Source organism: Corvus kubaryi, unplaced genomic scaffold (assembly GCF_017639235.1).
Source record: "Corvus kubaryi isolate FWS band 111438036 unplaced genomic scaffold, C.kubaryi_AGA036_p1.0 67, whole genome shotgun sequence".
NCBI classification, from domain to species: Eukaryota; Metazoa; Chordata; class Aves; order Passeriformes; family Corvidae; genus Corvus; species Corvus kubaryi.
Genome location: NW_024582055.1, coordinates 1,997,867 through 2,017,268, shown reverse-complemented (window position 1 = coordinate 2,017,268; position 19,402 = coordinate 1,997,867).

Genomic DNA, 19,402 nt, shown 5'->3' with positions numbered 1-19,402 from the left:
ACAAAGATACAGCTGCCTCTGCTGTCCTTTGCAGCCCCTAAAGCTGGAAGAGTTGGGAAAATCTTTCAGAGTAACTTCAGCTCCTTTAAATTCTTTATTTAAGCTGTTGCATTATTCAGAAAGAGAGTCTGGATTTTCCATACTGGTAGAGATCCAATAATCATTTTAAGAAGTCATCTTTACCATCAGAATCGTTTTCTCTTCTGTATATGTAACTGTTTCACTTTGCAATCCTTCTGGTGTCTTTTAGAAGATTTGGCAGGATGAAAAAATGCTCCTTTTATTTTTTTTGGGCACCAAGCACAGTCCTTACCTACTGTTCAGAGCTGAATTTCAAGTTTGAGGATTTCAACAGAACAAAGTCAAAAAAAAAGGGAAGTCTCTTAGTGCAGACTATTCTTCATATTCAGGTTCAAAGTTGAATGAACAAATAATATGCTTGTTCTGGTTATTTTGCATGTGGAAAGGTGGCTGGACATGTAAAATAACCACAACTGGTGAATTAATTATTGATTACAGTGCAGCCTTCAACTAAATGCAAAATTAAACATTTATTCTGATCAATAAATGATGTGACAGTTGTGGCTATTCCCTACATCAAGTTGGATTTCCATATATCTGTGTCCCAAGTAGGTAGCTGGGGTTGAGAGCTGTGGGAGACATGCTGGTACCTGAGATAGGAGAACAATTTGCCTGGCTTGCTGTCCCTCCTTGCCTTCACAAGTGTTTCACCCTGGATCCTTTCCAGGGCAGTTTCCCACCACTGGGCTCAGAGGGAAGCCAGGGGAGCTCAGGGGAGCAGATGGGCCAGGGGTGCCCAAAGGGGACCCCTGGAAGGTAAGCGCATCCTTCCTGCAGCATGGACAGGGGTTTTCAAGGTGTTTCCTCATTTCCTCCTGCCTTTGGGGAAGCTAAATTTCTTTAGAAAGTCTAAATGGCAGACAGGGTAAAGAGCTGGTTTTAAGTTTTCATTTCCACCCTCACCTTCCTCATCTAATTCACTCCCTTTGAAGAAAATTTGTCATTTTTGTTTTGTGTTTCTTATGGCCCTCCTTGAGTGTTTCACTCGCTGTACCTTTCCATTTGATCAGGGTAGAGTTAAGAGGCAATACTCTTAGCCAGAGAGAATTGAAGAGAGGCAGAGAAATTACAACTGTTTTCCTCAAGAAACAAAATAAAGTGTGGGAACTTGCTTCTCTTGTTCAGTGCCACAATCAAACACACTGCCCATGAATTTACAGTTGACTATTGTGTTCACACTGTCTACTACTTGAGGTATGGAACACAAGAGCAGAAAGCTTTACGAAAGTGGGCTTTGGATCAGGTTTTAGTTACAACAAAGTAAAACTAGTTTTTGAAAAGTGTAATTTTTTCGTACAGTGTGCGGCATACCTGCACGGCCTCAACGGGGATAAAGAATTAAAGTTTTCTGATGAATAGTCAACTGCTTTTGAATTCTATTATGAAGATGATTTATAGGGTTCTAAGTGTTTTGCACCTGCCTCCAGGTATGAAATACATATGATTTATGTATCTGGAAGGGGAAAAAAAACAGGAAAGAGAAGGCAACTGTCTGATCCTTCCCTACCATGACAGCATATCATTCTGAGAGGAGAAGTAACTGTTTGAGGTTAATTTAGATCACATCAATCTGTATTACTTGACCTTTTCAGAATAAACAGAACCAAAAAGTGACTACACAAAAAAGTCAATTTTAAAGCCAATTACACTAATAGTATTTGATGTGTAAATGGGTGGTTATTATTAAAAAAAAAAAAAAAATGCTGCAATAAAGCTGAGGGGCATTTAAAGACAGGAGATGTCTAATTGTAGCATATCCAGTAATGAAATCACAGTCAGCCTACTAGCTGATTAAGGTTAATTTGAATCACATCAATGTGGATTAACTTGGCCTTTGCAGAATGAACAACACCTTTGTGCCAACATGATCAATTAGTCCCCTTAACTTCATATGTCTGCTTGGAAAGGTTAGATTTATTACTTATCAAGATAACCACTTGGAGATTAAAATCTCAGGCTTGTGCGCATTTTTTCCCCCATCGTACCTCAAGGAATGAAAAGAAAAGAAAATATGAAAATTTTTAAATCTCAGTGCAGTTTGATATTTTATCTAATAAGCTTGAAAAATCATGTTTATCCTAACATTAGGTAAAAGGTTGGAGACTGGACCCACAGAATTGTCTAGAAAACTCTGACTGTGCTCACACTCCTGTACCACTCTTGCAGCTACCTATCCCAAAGGCATTGCTGCTGCCAATTCTTTTTGGAAACATTCATCCCGTGTCAAATCTGTGGTTTGCCTTTACTCTTCTCCATTTTCCCCCCATCCAATGCATGGGGATAAAAAGAGGGGATATTGTGTTCACATATGAATGCTGGTAAAGACCTCAGAACAATCGCAGTGGCAACCCCACTTATCTGCCATCAACTGCAGCCATTGCTGTGGTGATGTTTCCCACAAAGAAGCTGGAAGACCAAATTGTTTCATATCTCCCCCTGTCAATTCCCCATCCGTAGAACAGGCTGTTGTGTCTTACTATGTTTAATGAAATTATTGGAGAAAAGGTGCTGAGTATTTTAAAGGGGATGTTTCCATCTCAGATTGTGGAACTAAGGCATATCAATGTTCTCTATATTGATACTCCCTTTTGACCTGCTAATCGTAAATGTTCAAAGAATCCTGAGATCACAGGACACAGACTTGCTGACAGACACTCCTTGCCCCATATATACCAATTAAAGACTCTATAAATTTGATGGACTCCAAGGAGAGTCAGTACTTACAGGGATGAGAGATTCAGCAAATACACCTGAGACCTGACAGCATATGGTGGATTGAAGGTCCTGCAAAAAATACTGTGTTTCTATTTGTGAAAGACAGCTTAGCATTGGTGCAGTAGTCTAAACAGAGCTGCACCTGTTTTTAAGCCATGTACTATCTGTACACACCGTAACACTTCTCTTGTTCGGCTTCCACAGAGCCAAAAAGATGATGGTGGAAGACCTGAGCAGCTCTGGAAGGGGCAGAAAATCGGCCACAGCCTGCTAATGCAGGTCAGTGAACTTCAGTTTTTCATAGGAAAAATAAGTTTGTTATGACAAAAGGGGAAAATAAAATTTTGTAAAAGTTTTTGGAAACATTACCATTGATGAGCAAATCTTCTAAGGGAAGGTAATGGGAAGCTGAGGCCTGGGATACAAATATGGAAAATTGCACAATCCAGCTTAAAGCTTGGAGAAACAAGGTATACAGAAGAAAGTGATAGCTGCAGCTAAATTAGGCTAAGTTATTTGGATGTGAGGTCACATAGGGGGATATCCCTTTCAAAGGAAGACCTGTGAAGTGGTACTCTAGTCACCTGTATTCCTTGCACAGTAGAAAGTGTGGGATGGTAAATAAGGCAGGAGATGGCATTTCCCTTCCTATTCATGTGAACCATCAGTCTTGTGCATTCTCCCACCCATTTCCAATCACGGAATAATCCTCTTGTGATTAAAACCACCACTTACATGGAAATAAGACATGATTTTATTTACTCTGATTTGTTGTGAATGGTTTTTTACCTATTTTTAAATTCCTTCTGTTATTGCAGTTGTATCTAGTTGTATTCCAATATAAAGCTGGAATTCTGATCTGCTGGAGAGATGTTTGCATTTAGTCCAAGGAAATTGTTCACTACTCTGTGGATGTTTGCTCTTTACCCTGTCTCCCTTCCCAGCAATCTGTTCTGCTTCCCTCAGCTGGAAATCAGGCAGTATGGGTGCCACTTGTGCCACCAGCTCTCCTTCTGTCCAGCTGCAAGTGCTTTGCAGACTAGCAGATGCTTGTGGGGACCGCCAGCAGGGAAGTAGCAGCAGTGGCAGCATTTCCCATGCACAGACACTCAGCACAGCCTTTGCAGAATATTTTGGAATACTGTCATCTGGACAGGATTGTCAGTCCACACTGTATCTGGAGCAATCAGAACTGGAGAGCTGATGTGTTAACTTAGTGACACTTACAGAAAAGGAAATCTACTGCTTTGCATTAAAGAGCAGTATGCTTCTTCAGAACAGATATAATGGAAGTCACTCCTAAAGTTATAGAACTTAAAGCTTGTGTTATCCATGGCCTAACACAGATTCAGGACATTATGCCTAGTAACTAAACTAATTTTGTGTGGCAGTGCAAGTGGCGCCAGCCACTTGTCTCCTGATGAGAATTTAGATGACCAGCTGTGGTGGTCAGCAACCCAAGTTTAGTATATCACTTTGCAGTTACGGTGAGAACCCATGAGTCCTTTGTTCTGATATTTGCATGTTTTCCCCTGATAGGTTAATGTTTTCCCCTCCCAGTTTTATGTGTGACGTTATATATATTCATTTCCTTTGTTTAATATGCATATGTTCTAGAAAGCTCTTGGTTCCTCGACGCCCCCATTGGATCCTTCCCCAGATCTCTCCTATGTGTTGTTACCATTGGTTCCCTTACTGTTGACCCCACCCATTTGTACCTATCCCATTGGATGTGATCCCTTTCCCCGCCTTTCCATCCCTAGTATAAAATCCCTGGACCCTCTTACCAATTCAGCTCTTTGTCCCTGTCAGTTCATGGGATTAGACTTCTGCATGGAGCACGTACCAAGAGTCCCTTTTCTTTACTTCTTACCCTCTGTTATTGCATGCCCCCACAACAGTTCAAGGGGAAGCTCTTTTGGATGAGGAGCGTATCCTATCTGCCTGCGTCTATTTGTGTGTGTGTGTGCCTGCTGTAGTGTGGACAGGTCCATGGCTAGACCTCCGGGCTTTCTCTTGGACTAGCACGCAGCACACTGTTAATTTTGTTTCTTGTTTTAATTTTTATGAATGCTGTTAAAATACATCATATGTTCTTACCTGAATTTTAGTGGCACCCCTTAGATGATGCACAAACTTCAGCATAAAGAGGGGCCTACAGAACAGTTCTGTTGGGTTTGTGTTGTAAAGAAGCCTTTGCTTTGTAAATTCTGCTTTTGGCCATGTTACTGTCTCAGGTATTGCAGTGATTTCCTGGAAACAGAAACAAGTTAATTCAACACAGTGTATAATTTGTTGATGATGTCTGACTTAATTCTTAAAGCAAACATTTTTGGATAAACTATTTCTTCTTCTTTTTTTTGCGTAGTTCAGTTTGCTGTTATTATCATCTGTTTTCTAGCAGTCCAAAAAGGTGTGTTTTGTGTATAAGACATTTCAGATTGCTCTCCAGGCACAAGCATCTGGAGTCAACAAAGGACTAAAACCTTACTGCTGTCAAGTGGAAACCTGTGAAATTGGCCAAGTATTATTCACTCATGCTTGAGAGTACTTGAAATATGAACCTCACTAAAAAAATGGCTCTTTTCAAGCCTACCAGAAAGACAAGGTGAAAGAGCACAGGCTGGCCAGTGAGAAGAAAGGAAAAGACACTTAGGAGTTAACTCACAAAACAATGCAAAAAACCCTGAAGGAAGTTATTTGTAAATTGACTTCACACAGGTAATCAAAACATTTTTGTCTGCTTTTTAAGCTTAGTATTTTTGTAGATTTATACTTATATAGTACATGTCATATGTAGTCCATGGTTACATATATTCATACGTAAAGGTGTAAAACATCGTTCATACTTGAAGGATATATTCTTTACATCAATTTTATGATATTTAGCAAAAAAAATTGCGTATTTAGTGATGGCTTTCAGAATAGTCTTTGACCTGTCTTTCTGCCCTTCCTATCATTTTTTCTTCTGTTAGAAATCTAAGTTGGCTTTCATCAAGGACCTAAAGCTGGTCCCCAAACATTAACAAAAGGGAGTTTAGTGTGGAACAACTCTGAGATCTCTAATTCTTTCTTTGTATGTTGTACTGGTTAGGCTGCACTATTAAATGAAGGAAGCAATGGCTGATAAATAAAATATCCTGAAGTCTTTTTAATTCTCTCGTATATCAGACTGCTACTTAGCAGAAGGAAACCCAAACGAAACAAATCAACCCCTACCAAAAAACCCAACAACAACAACAAAATCCTACAATTTGCTCTTACAACTGATTCAGATTTTACAGTTTTAGACTTAAAATTGGAGGTTTTTATATAACTTTATTTTTTCTTTAGGAGTGAAACTTTTTACCATTTGTAAAAAGGCAAAGCAAATATTCAAAAGACTTAAGAGTTAGGACACCATGGCTAAACTCTCTGTCATTGCCAATAAAAGTTAGACAAGGCTGTTTAAGTCTGGTATAAAAGTTTAGGCAGAGACAAGAAGCAGAATGATGGGTTTCCATGGCAACCTGCATCTCCTGCCCCATCCCACATGTGCTCTGCTATGCTTCGTTGAGTCTGAGAGTTTTGGTGATTGGCTCCTTCCTTCAGATGCGTGTGTACAAGATAAAGATGATTTGTCACACAGATGGGGAGAGCATACGAGAGGCATAGAATCACAAGATGAAGAATTGTGGCACCCTGATGAGGCTGCATGGATGATCTGGTACCCAACATTCCTCTGGAATATGGTGCTAGGATCCTTGCACCCATGGTATCAGCACTGTCCCATCCACTCCTGCTCTCTTGCCCCCACTTCCACCATGTTGACTCCAAAGAAGTTGCCAGGAGTTTCGGGCTGTACATCATCCATCACTTCCTTGAGCTTTTGCCGTATTTTTCTAGGCTGATGTGGCTGCCTTTGACTTTATTTTCTGGGTAAAAGCATTTTTTTTGTTCATAGATTTGCACAATGTAACCCAATGTGTCCTTAACCTGAAGTCAAGGCTGAAGGCCCCCAGTGCTCCCATGGGGCAATGCCATGCTCCCCCCTTCTCTGTAGGAAAGCCGTCTTCAGGAACTTCGACTTACAGCCTTCATCTTCTACCATTCTCATTAAAATTAAGTGTTTCCAACCTTGCAGTTATCATAGCTGAGGCAGTGAATATACATATCGTAACATATTTCATGTATGTACGTATGTTTGTACATTGCTGAAGGGGCATAGGCAGATATTTTACTGTTGACATGAAATAATGCCTTAGGCTGTAGATAGGTTTTGCACTTTTGATTTTAGTAAAGTTATTAGCAAAGATAACTGCCCCACCAAATCTTTGTTCATATGAGTTTATAATCCTCAGTTAGATTTTTCCCCTTAGATTTTTCTGCCTGACAAATGGAGTAGTACCTCCACCAGCCACCATTTTCACACAATTTGGGCAACATTACTTATTATCCTCAGCGATGGTGTCTTTCAGTCACTCTGTACTCCTTGTGACCCACTGTCTCCTTCCTCTTCACTGGTTGAATCACAGTATACTGTGCTGATGGACTTGAGGAAAAGGGAAACATATCTGTATTTGCTTTTAAGTTTCACAGTTGTCTGAATACAGAAGAAGCTTGTGGCAATTTATGCCCTGCTGAAATACAGTTATCTTAACTGATATATAGGGATTACCATAATATTTCCTATTAAGTAAATGTGATTTTCCTCCCATTTCCATAGATAAAAAATGGTAATGCATTATCGCCAGTGACATTGCAGGCACTGACTTTAGCTATGAAAATAAAAATCTAGCCGTATACATAAATAATGTTAAGATTGTTACTGTTGTATGATGCTGATAGAAGTATTCAGTCTTTGTGATCCAAGGTTATGCTGAACGTACTGAACCTTCCAGAAATCTACTTTAAAGATGCTTGTAGTTGAAAATACCCTAACTAGCTCTTCCAGTTTCAAAAGTTAGTGGGCATTATCATTAGCAGTTCTGAGAAAGCCAACAACGCAATGAATCAAAACACAGACAGCAAATACTATACAGTGTCCCTCTAGCTTTTTAATTCATGCAGAGTGACAAATATACTACATTAAACTGGTGCTTAATCATTGCTTATTTTCCTGTATTACTCACCACAAAACAAAATTCATTACATGATAAATTTGTTACCACTCTTCTGGCTGGTTGCTGGAAAATTCTTTCTACAGTACAAAAACAACATCAGGGACATTATTTAATTACAGTGTTTTTCAACAGAAAAAACTGTGATTCATTTTCTTCTCAAATTGTCACCTAAGAATAGTTTGTCCCTGCAACTATGCTACAGTTTCACTTCAGCTCTCCTGTTCCATTCCCTTTATTTGTGCTAGTAAAGCTATCTCATCCCATCTCTTCAGCTGAATTATACTTTGCTGCTCTGTTTATGGGAGGATGAAGATTATAGCAAACTGACCTGATTTCTGAATTTTTGTCAAATTATGTAAATGTCTGCATGTTGAACCTCTTCCATTTCTCCTAGAATAAAGAAATGCCAAAATTCAGAAAGGAAGAGAAAGTATTTTTTCTGCCTGAAATTATGTTTTATTTTTTTATACGCCTGTGCATTCAGAGTTTGAGTCAATAAAAGAAAAGGCATTAGGACAATGAAGGAGTTTTTGCATTTTATCACAATGGTTTTCCAAAATAAATTTCATAGTACAGTGGCTGTTACCTGCTGGTACTATTAGGAGTAAATTGCACAAAGGGACAGATCTGACTGTATATGACTGGCATACGAAAATATCCTACACTCTCCTGTCTGTTTTCCTTGTAGATTGTACAGCTTTTTGAAGTAGTAAACTGCTCCTCCAAAGAGTGTTTTTTTGGTGCTTCATGTCCCTTTCAAAGCAAGCTGGCTGCATCGAAGCCTCGCTGTGCTCTGATGAGGCATTTGCCCATGCAAGCCTTCCTAGAATGATACATTGGCACAGAGATTTCTTGGTGATAAAACAGAAACTTTCTTCTTCAGACAAAGTATTAATTTTAGGCTAAAACGCTACTTGATCATGGTCAGCAAGGAAATAATGTGGTTTTGTGGTGCATAGAAATAAGCAGCCACCTCTGGAGCTGGGATCTGAGAGGACTTACTGAAGCTGGGTGAATAGTTTGAAATTGAACTGCAGCCAATGGAAATTGAACAGTAATTTTGTGATGATAGACTTTCCCCTCATATATGTGTATGCTGGGTAGCTTTTATTGCATTCGATTTTACAGTATTACCTGCTGCATTGTGTCAAAATGATGTTATACGTTGAATGAAGATAGTGAGTGCCAAGAACAGAAAGAAAGGAAAGAAAATCCTATTTTACAAATGCAATTTCTGCTTCTTCAGAGCAAATTGGAGCATGAGGGCTCAGTCTGATAAGAAATAACATATTTAAAGTACAGAAGTGGACATTAAGTAACTAGAGAATTGCATGACTCCACTTTAGTGTCAGAGTAGAAGTGCAATAGATAGATTCAGGAATCCCCCAGCCAAACATTCCTTCTCTATTTATTTGCCAAAGTGATACGAAGTTATCATTGTCCTACTGCTTATTCCTGTCTCTGCTTATCAAAAGTGGTTTAACATGGCTGTGAAAAGGAACCTTGTATTTGAGAAAGGTATGACCCAGTACTACCTGAGAATACTTAAGTAACTGTTGAAGCTTAAATACTTCATCACATTTCAAAAAATGCTATTAAAACGTGTTTTGTGATGAAATAGACTGCTTGTGTCCAGTTGTATAACCTATGTAATTTCATTACTTTATCTCAGAAGTTATGCTTCTTTTATTCCTTTATCAACAGCCTAGCTACTCTGAATTTTCAAATGTCGATGATGGTCCCTTCTGGAGAAAAGCAGAGAGTTCAGATTAAATTACATGAAAACACACTTTTACTCCTGATTTTATTTTCTTATGTCCATTTGCTTGTTCGTTCACTTGCCTTTTGTGTTCATTTGTAATAGAATAGTGATGTAATCACATACTGTTTAAAAGGCACATCATACAGCTTCATGACCCTGTTTTAAAAATGTTTCTTCAAAGTCTTTGAGTTTCATTATTGGTTTTTTACTTTCCTGTACAAAAGTAAGCAAGGGGGGGCAGTTCCAATCAAAGTCAAAAGCCTTCAGGTTTGTGTAGAAGGAAACTGAGTAAAAGAAAAACTAAAAGAACCACTCAGGAGTGCTCACATTGCCTCCCTCAGCTCCTTCCCAACTTCTTTTCCAAATGAGATGTAACAAGAGATCAATTCCTTCCTAATAAAACATTTATAGAAGCAGGTTTTTCATGGTTTTTTAAATTTTATTGACCCTCCTTGACCCCTCCAATAAATAAACCAATTGACCCTTCCAATACATAAACCAGAGGTAGATTAAGAAATAAACATTTTTCCATTATATTTTTATGGAAATGAAATATTTATGATGAATGTGAGCAGCACTTATATGGTGAAAATTTTCCAGTCTTTTTATCACATATTAACCTACACATGTATTTAATCAAACCACAAGTAATATCTAGTGAATTAATTAGCAAAAATGTCCTAATTTAAAAGAGCTGAATACAACCCTAAACAAAAAACTCTGATTGAAAATAAATCATGTATTGTCACCTGTAAGAATGCTTAATGAATGTGTAAGCATACTCTGTGTATATTGAACGCATAAGAATATTTTGTCGGGTTTGTCCAAGCCAGGTGTAGTTGCATTTAAGAAAATAAATCTTGTTTAATTAAACAAATCCTCGAATATGTGGCAATAACAAGTTGTAAAATCTAGAGCTAAAACATAAATAGAGGAGATTACTAATGAAGAAGAAATTTAATGAACTAGGTTTTCTTCCTGATTGCTGAGGAATTTTTTTTTTGTATGTGTGATGGAGGGATTCAGGTGAGCTGAAGAGCGATTGTCCACCTGGATGATCCCCGTTCTTGCAGGTGGGCCAAATGAAGGAACTATGGTCTGGGAAGTTGAGGTGAGGTTTCAGCAAAAAGTGATGTAAGTCTGTAATACTGTGAAAGTTTCTGGAAAAGATTACCTGGATGACTTTGAGAGCTGTAGGAAGTTGTCATTGGTGCTTTGGAGCTTATAGAACTGCTGCTGATGGGATATGAGGTATGAAGGCATAAAAGTAGGTAGTGGAACTCACATTCATCCAGCTTATTTTATGGGAAATTAGCACTGGATGTTCTTGTTGTTCAATTTTATTGAAAATAACTGCATTGACTAATGTACTAATGCACATTAATTTATTTAAAACATATCTTATTAGAAAAACAAATAAGCCCGTGGATACCCGTAGACAATTTAGTTATCATAAAACACTTGACGCTACCAGTCAGATTTCTGTTTACTGGCACCTGTTTGCAGGAGATGGGGGCTTTCAGCAGTGGTTCACTGATGATGGTAGGGAGCACCTGGCAATTCCGGAGGGGTTTTCTGTCAGAGGAAAGAAAGGCAGAAAGAATATTGCAAAAAAGAAGAAGGAAGCAATGAGATAAAGGATTTTGTGGTGTGGGATGTTTTTATTGTTTTTAGCAGGCTCTCTCTAAAGTGAAGTACAGGGAAAATGAAAAAGTAAATGGAACTGATCTGTGATGGAGGCCTTGAGGCATTTTGTTCTGATTAGGAGTTAAAATCCCAAGGTGATGAAATTGTTAGAGGGAGAGTGATGTGAAGGGTTGGTGCCCTTAGTGAGAAAGCAGCCCTTAGTGCTGTGTGTGAGGGTGTGACTGAGTGGAAGGCCTTAGATAAATTTGGTAGATGCATGTTTTAACTCAGCTTTGAAATACCATTTCTTTTGAATTATATAAAATTGTCATCATAGCTCCTAAGAGCAGCAAAGGAGATCCTTAGTGTGGGGCTGGCTGTTGCAGCTCACTGGATTTGATTAAATGTGACTTCTAGTGTAAGAAGCCACAACGAGGAACTGTTCTTATCTGACTGTAGGTATTTTCAGTAATTTTTAGTGCTGATGCTATTCAGGATTTTCATTCAGTGATATAATTGCTGCAAGCATTTGCAAAGGGAGCTGAGGTGATGTAGGCAATGATAATCTAAATTAATTAGATGGGATTTCTTAGATGAGCTTATTGGAAAATCTCTTTAAATGCTGCTGAATGTTAAGCTTTATGTGTAGGAATACAGAAAGTAGCTTGTGTTTATGAGGGAGAGCTGCCTGGTCTGAAATAAAGAGTCTTTCAAGAAAACTTGTTGGAAATCCCAGAAAAATTATAGAAATTTTGAGCATCTGATGTGATGCTTTAAACAAAGCAGTGTTTATATGTGATTACTGAAAATTGGGGAAATGAAGCAGGAGTTAAAATCATGAAATTTGTAGTGAAATCACTGTCAGTTGTTATGCTGATTTAATGCTAAAGATAAACTGGAGGATAAGGAAGAACTCAATCTGGAATTGCAAGGATACTTTGTGAACTAGAATAAAAATGTAACAGCAACAATGACTAGTTTTTCAAGTGTAACTAATGCTTAATTCAGTAATAGTTTGATACTACTTATTTTGCATCATGCTACCAGGTTTTGAATTTTTGGTTTGGGCTTTTTTGGATCCCCTAAAAGTGTGTGTACTTTGGATGGTACTTTTTTTTTGCATTTATACTATGTGCATATATGTACTCTTAGTTTACAAATATACTGTCTGATGTGCACCTATCACTGCAGTATGTGAGATTAGAACCTGGCGCCATTCAAGTATGGAGTAGCACTGAAGAGAACAGCAGTTTATATGGAAGATAGTTCCATGTCTTTAGAACTTTTTGTAATTATTAAGCTCATTTTGGAGAAGGAGACTCACTTCAAACCATCTTAGCCAGCTTGATATACAGACCTCTGAATTCCAGATTATAGCCAGTTTAATGCAGACACATAGAAGGATGTAGCCTGGAATTAAGTTTTAGCACAGTCTGGAATGTACTCCCTCTAAACCCTGAGGAATACTACTTGCCTGAGAAGATGCAACATAAATTCAGTGAATGTTTGCCATTGTAGTCTTGCCAGAAATATGCAATATTCTTCCACAAAAATGAATGGGTTAGTCCATCCTATATCAGCAACGACATAATAGTTTTATTAAGGGCAAAAAATAAGAAACTACATCAGGTAAAATTTCTCTGGCTATACAAAGAAATCAGTTATTATAAATTGAACCCAAATTAAAACTGCATCAAGTTCCACAGTGTAGCCAGCATGTTTTTAGTGTTTTAGCCAGGAAGTCTTGCAAGGTACCTGTGCTAATGGAGAGCAAACATTACAGTTTGGAAGAGTATAACTGGGCACTTCATCTTGCCTTATGTTGTGTATGCTTCCTAGATTCTGTTGTTTATGCTGAAAATGATTCTTGTTGTTTAAATTGCTTCTTTAAAGTATGGCTTTCTTTGCCCTGGAAAAGCAAACATTTTGTGGCGCACTCAAGGGATATGTTTTAGTGTCACAAAAAGCTGTGGGGGGGTGTTTTTGGTACCTGCTTGAGAGCAGGTAGAACACAGATATGGATGTTTGATGGTCCATTTACTTTGTCTCAGCCTCCTCTTATGTAAGATAATTGTACACTGTCAGCCTTGCAACCTCTGATCCTGTTGACAAGGATAATCATGGAAGTGTGAATGTGATCTCGAGCTTTCCCTTGAAAGCTGAGGGAAATGAGGAGCAGACCTGTAGCCCTGAGTGAAGGCCAGCATGGAATAATCTGGGGTACTGACTGAGGATGTTTGCTAGGAAACATGACTGAATGTGTCCTTACCCCATTACAAAAGGGATGATTTCAAAATCTGTTATTTTATGTAAACCACACAACCCACAGTAGGAAATGTTATTGTAGTTCTTCACATCACATCTGTGCTTTCAACTTGAGGGGCCTTCTAGCATCCACCTCACAGCTTCAGTTTCCAGAAAAACATTTTCTGAAATATATTTATCAAATGCCTCTTTGGAGTTTAAAGCCTTTCTTTTTGTTCTTCGACTAGAATTGGAGAGGGGAAAAAAATACTAAGCAGGGCCACTCTCCAAAAGAATCCAATTGTGTAAAGCTCATAATTTTTTATCTTTTGCTAAAGGAAAGGGAGCATCATAAGAAGGGAGCATCACAGCTAAATAAGCTTTTGAATTGCTGTAGAAGAAAAGTACGATATTTATCTTACCTCCTCCCATGTGGCTACAAAGGTAGAAGGGAAAGTCAGGATACAGTGTGCATCAAGATCATGGTTTTGTTAATTATCAGAAATCAGTTTGCCAGCAGAATCTAGCTTCTGAGTGTTCTTGGATTAAAAGAAGGGAACACTATATATGAAAGCTTTTAATATGAATTTTCGCAGTAACAGCATTTATGATGGACATACCTTGCACATCTGTAAGCTTCCTGACAGTAAAAATATTTTAATTGCTGATTAACCATTTTGCTACAAAAGCAGAAGCCAATCTATTTATTGAGGAAATTCAAACTTATGATTTCAATGTGTCTTAGAAGTTCTCTTGTACATATGCAGTAAGCCATTTTGGTGTGCTTTGAAAATCAGGACCTTAAAATATATGGCTTCCACTACTTTAGTTTAGTGGTCTGTCAGCTGAATAGGCAGATCCAGTACAAGGTCAGACATGTCTTTATTCTTCAAAGGACATAATCAAAAAAGTGAATATATTTAGTTATTAGCTAGGAGGTACAAAACACAGGAGGAAAGAAGTGGTACTTCTTTTCTATCTTAAAGTAGATAACTGAAATTTTGGCTGTGTCTAAAAAATCTGCATCGTTATTGAGGAATATACCTGATTTATGCTTTTATTTATTTTTATGCTTATTTTTCTCTAATGAACACAGCTGTCCAAAATCATAATTAGATTAGTCTTTAAATTCCCCAAGTTTAAAAAATGTGTATGTATTACCTTTGATGCCTTGTAGCATGTGAGGAAAAAGTTGAGTCCGAACTGAATAACAAACAGTTTGAGCCTGTGAGACCACAATGATTTTGTGTTTGTTTTTCATCATAGAGGAACCTATTAATAGGAGTTCCATAGGTACAATTCTCTTGTCTTTAAAAATTATCAGTTATTTTAGACAAGTAGATTTTATATGTGCACCACAAAATTTCTGGCCTTTGCTGTCCTGTAAGTTCATAAACTACTTAGTTGTCTAGTAAGTTCACTACCTAGTAGTTGTTAAAGCTGTTAAAGATTATTACACACATAGATGATATTTATCATTTTTAATCCACAGATGTGTTCTGTCACTTATGTGTGAACAGCAATATGATAACAATGGTATAGGAACTGGGGCAATTCTTGCTGTTTGTTTTTTTTCAGAAGGGAATTTGGCTATGTATCACGAGTGGCATCCTTGAGATCAATTTTGTATTAGGAGATACTATCAAGTACACTGCCCACTTTGCTCCTCCCAGCACTAAAATTGATACTAGTGAGGAGGTAAAAATCAGGCTCCTACAGTTCTGACATTTTCTGGAGGCAGAGTACCTGTTAACATCAAAATTATTTGGGTCACTTCTTCAGCTAAAATAACTATTTCTTAGAGATTCTCAAACAATTGTTCTGAAGAACAGCTGCCCTGAGTATGGGTGATGTTGGAAATATGGATTATGAATGACTTCAGTTACATGGCCAAATTTCTTACCCAGGCATGAAAAAAATGAAATGCTTATTTCTTATCCCCCCCTCCTCTTTCTAGCTTATTTCTGCTATTAAAACTTTAATTTACCCTTTGCAGTAAATTATTTACTTTTAGCCAGTTTGTATGTTACTTTAAAGATCCTGAAGTGTTATTTTGCAAAATTTTAAAGGAGGAGAAATCTCATGTGTTGTTTTATTTTAGCTGGAATTTTGTATGTTGTTCATCTAGTACAAATATATAGCTGACTAAATTGAAGGTATTTTTAAACAATTAATCAAGTTTGAGTCAAATCAGATTAGATCCTTGGAGGAAAAGAAGAACTAATATATGCCAGCTTGTGTCAGAACCACAAGTTTTCATCCTGAAGGACTGACATTTAACATCCAGAGCATTGTACCTTAGAAAATGTCATGATGCCAAGGCTTTTTCTTGGCCTAATCCTCTTTGGACTAAGGGAGTAGCAATGCTCTTTGTGTCTAGGGAGGAAGTAATGCTTTCTTTCAGACACCACAAGATGGTTTTTGCAATTATAATCTTGGTAAACAGTAAGATCCAGTTGTGTGGTGGCCCTTTGGGGTTTTGGGTTAGTCCAGTTTTAGGATCTCTAAAGAGTTTCTGGACTTACGCTAAGGAGTAGGGCCTGATCAGGCATCCTGAAACAGTAGTGGATGTGTGTGGGGTGTGGGTTGTAAATAGTTACAAGAAGGATCTTTCCATGTTGAGGATAAACCACTTCATGATTAGCAACACAAACAAACTGTAGCAAGTGGAATGGAAAGAAAAAAGAAGTGAAGAATTTTCCATGTTTGTGTGTTTTCTCTTCTATTCTTTTCTTTAAAATTAGTACTTGTGTGTGTTTGAGCAAAGGTCTTGGAGTTGCAGTCAAGTCACCTTCAGTTTCTGGTGAAATATTAGTATAATTTAGGCACTAAGGAGGTAAATGTGGAGTTTCTGAGATTAAACTATGCCAGGTACATCTAATTTCTTCCTGTGTTGGAGTAATGAGCCCTGCAGATCAAAGAGAAGCTGTAAAGTTTAGAGTACTTGATGCGATACTCTCATGAGCTTATTAGGGAAGCTATGTATAGGTAAGTTCAAGATTAATTAGGAGAAGCACAGTCTGAGAGTATTTATCTGTTAAATTCAAAGGTACATAGGGTATGATTTTCATGGGAATTTCCTAGATTCAATTCTGTTCAATATCTTTCATTAATAACTTGTAAGCTTGGTGATTTTTCTATTCTACTGAGGTGCCAGGTACTGCTGTTGTAGGACGAATGTCGGGTACAGATAGAATAGCTGAAGTGCTGAAGTGTCCTGAAAAGAATATTATGTGAACTGACAACAATTTAAGTATAAGGTAGTTCCAGCTGAGTTTCTACTGATCAAATGGAAGTGTGAATAGCTAGTGAGGTAGAGCTGCAGGGAAGAGCAATAGGCTGCAGGCTGAGCATAAGAGTTGCCTTGACAAATGTCTTCGTAAAATGCAAACCTCTGACTGGAAGCAGTGAACAGGATGCCATCCATCTCTCAAGTAATCCTTCTTGTCTGTTCATACCTTTTATGCAGCAGTGTATTCAGGCTTGGACAGCACACTTTCATTTAATTCAGTCTATTTAAACTGTTTTCCTTATCCTTCTTTCTCCTTTTCCTCTCTTTCCTTATACTTACTGTATACAAAATCTGTGGGTCTGCTGAGTCTAGAGAAAGTGAGCCTTGGGTGACACAAAGTAATCAGAAATACTCTTCTCTCTTGCAGAACTTTGCATTAGAAGGGCTAATATATAGAAGGTAGGTTTTGTGAAGTCTTTTTATTAAATGTATGGCAAAGCACTCCTTTAAAAGATCATTGAATGCATTTGTTCAAAACCTTTGATAAGAAAAAACAGGCAATAGCTTTGAGATTTGGTTCCTCTTTTTTCCTGAAAGAGCTTCTATTCCCTGTGTCTCCTTTTCCTGTAATTAAATGACATACAAATTTGAGTCTTCATTTAGCTGCTGTCATTAAAATCTTTGAGACAATTCCTCTGGAATGTGGTTCCTGTTGAGATGTTTACATACTTTATACAGTAACTGAAGCATGCAAGCCTGTTTAACTATGCTAGGTCAAAGGTGGTACAGCTTCTAGTTATGCAGCTTTTTAGCAAGTCTTGGAACAATTTTATCTAGCAATCAATATATCCTGTACTAGATCAAATGCCAAATAAATTTACAGCTGCTCTTTTTTAAGCAACTCTCTTGAACATAGAAATTCTTTCAAAGTAAGTGGTCTGTATGTCTGTGGCACTTTATACTAATAAAGTGTCTAATGTCTATATCACATCTAATGTCAAGTTTCCGGAAGGCTTTTGCATTACTCACAATGTGACTGGATTCTGGGATTAACTTTCTTAAAAATAAAAAAAAAAAAAAAAAAGAACAAAAATAGAAAAAGTAAAAAAATTCCTGTAAACTGTGATGGAGTAATAATATAAAGTTGATAGTTGGGAATTCCATTCACTTTTGGAGAATGTATGGAGAAGGGGGATTGCTAGAAATGATGAAAATGAAGAAATAATAAATGAGAGATGATGAAGAAAAAAGTGTAAAGGAGAAATTTTCTTTTTGGATTTACAGGTCTGCTTTCTTTGATCTTGTTTTAGTATCTGTGTCTTCCCTGCTAAATTTATGTGACAGATCTGGATTACAGAAAGGCAAATCTTTCAATAAAGTATTTTTATACTTGAAGTTTAGGGCACTAGAGACCAAATGTAATGTAAATGGCTTGAGACTAATACAATGCCATTTACATCAAAAAGGCAACGCTGATTTACATGAGCAATGTGTCTGACCTTTTGTTCTTGAGAAACTTTAGAATGATGTACAATTTAATATCATACATAGTTGTTTTTCAAACCTATTTCATTTTAAATGTTTCTGTGATAACAGTAACTTTGCTTTCAACTGTCATGAAAGTCTGAACTAAAGCAAAGTATAACATAATCAAAATACATCAAAAATGCAGCTCATTTATTAGGTAAATTCTGACTTATCAAGTGTCCTTGAGTTTCTGCGTTGCCTCTGATCTTACATCAAAAATTCTCCTTGTGCCTTCTCCAACACTCATTACTACTCATTAAGGGTTAAGATTTAGACACTGGAAGTAAACATCAGATTTTTGAAAAGCAACAGAGTTTTCCTCTTAGAAATCATTCTTTTCAGGCATCAGTGTTAATTCAAGCTTTGAAGGAGGGCAGCCATGAATAGACATCATGGATATGGGCAAATAAGTTTCAATTACAAAGAATAACAGAAAAAACCTAAACCTGCTCATGTTTTTAAACTGTTTTCTCATGGATCCTCTCACGCTTGAGGAAAGCAGTTGATGTGGTGTTTCAAGCTTTGTCACTTAAGACTAAATTCAGTAAGCCCAAGAAAACCCAGAAGGACAGTTGTGCATTTTTAGTAAAATGCATTTCACTGAAAGTAAACATATTTTTAAAAAGTCTCTAAAATTAATATTTTATTGTGAGAAATCCCTAGTTACAAACAAAAACAAACAACAAAATGAAACAAAAGCCTGGGAGTAAAACTATGTGGCTAATACCTACTGTACCTAAAATGAAAAGAGAAATTCCAGGATATTACTTCAACTGAAATTACAGCATTGCTGAACATAATGGAGCTTAGTTGTACACCAACAGGACACGTTGCTTCTACCCCTTCATTTAGGTGTCAAGAGAAGCAATGACATTCTGTTTTGTCTAAAAATAAATTGTGACTTGGATTTCTTTTTAGAGAGGAAATGATTTTATGGCTCTGTGAAGACATAAAAACACAGCTTCAAAAGCAGACCATGTTACAAGCTATATACTGGAGGTACGGGTGGTACCTTACCCACCTTTCTCCAGGGTTCAAAGTACTTGCTTGTCTGTGGAAGATGAAGCTGGGCTCATGCAGGTTGTGATGCAGAGGTTGGCAGGCTATGCTCAC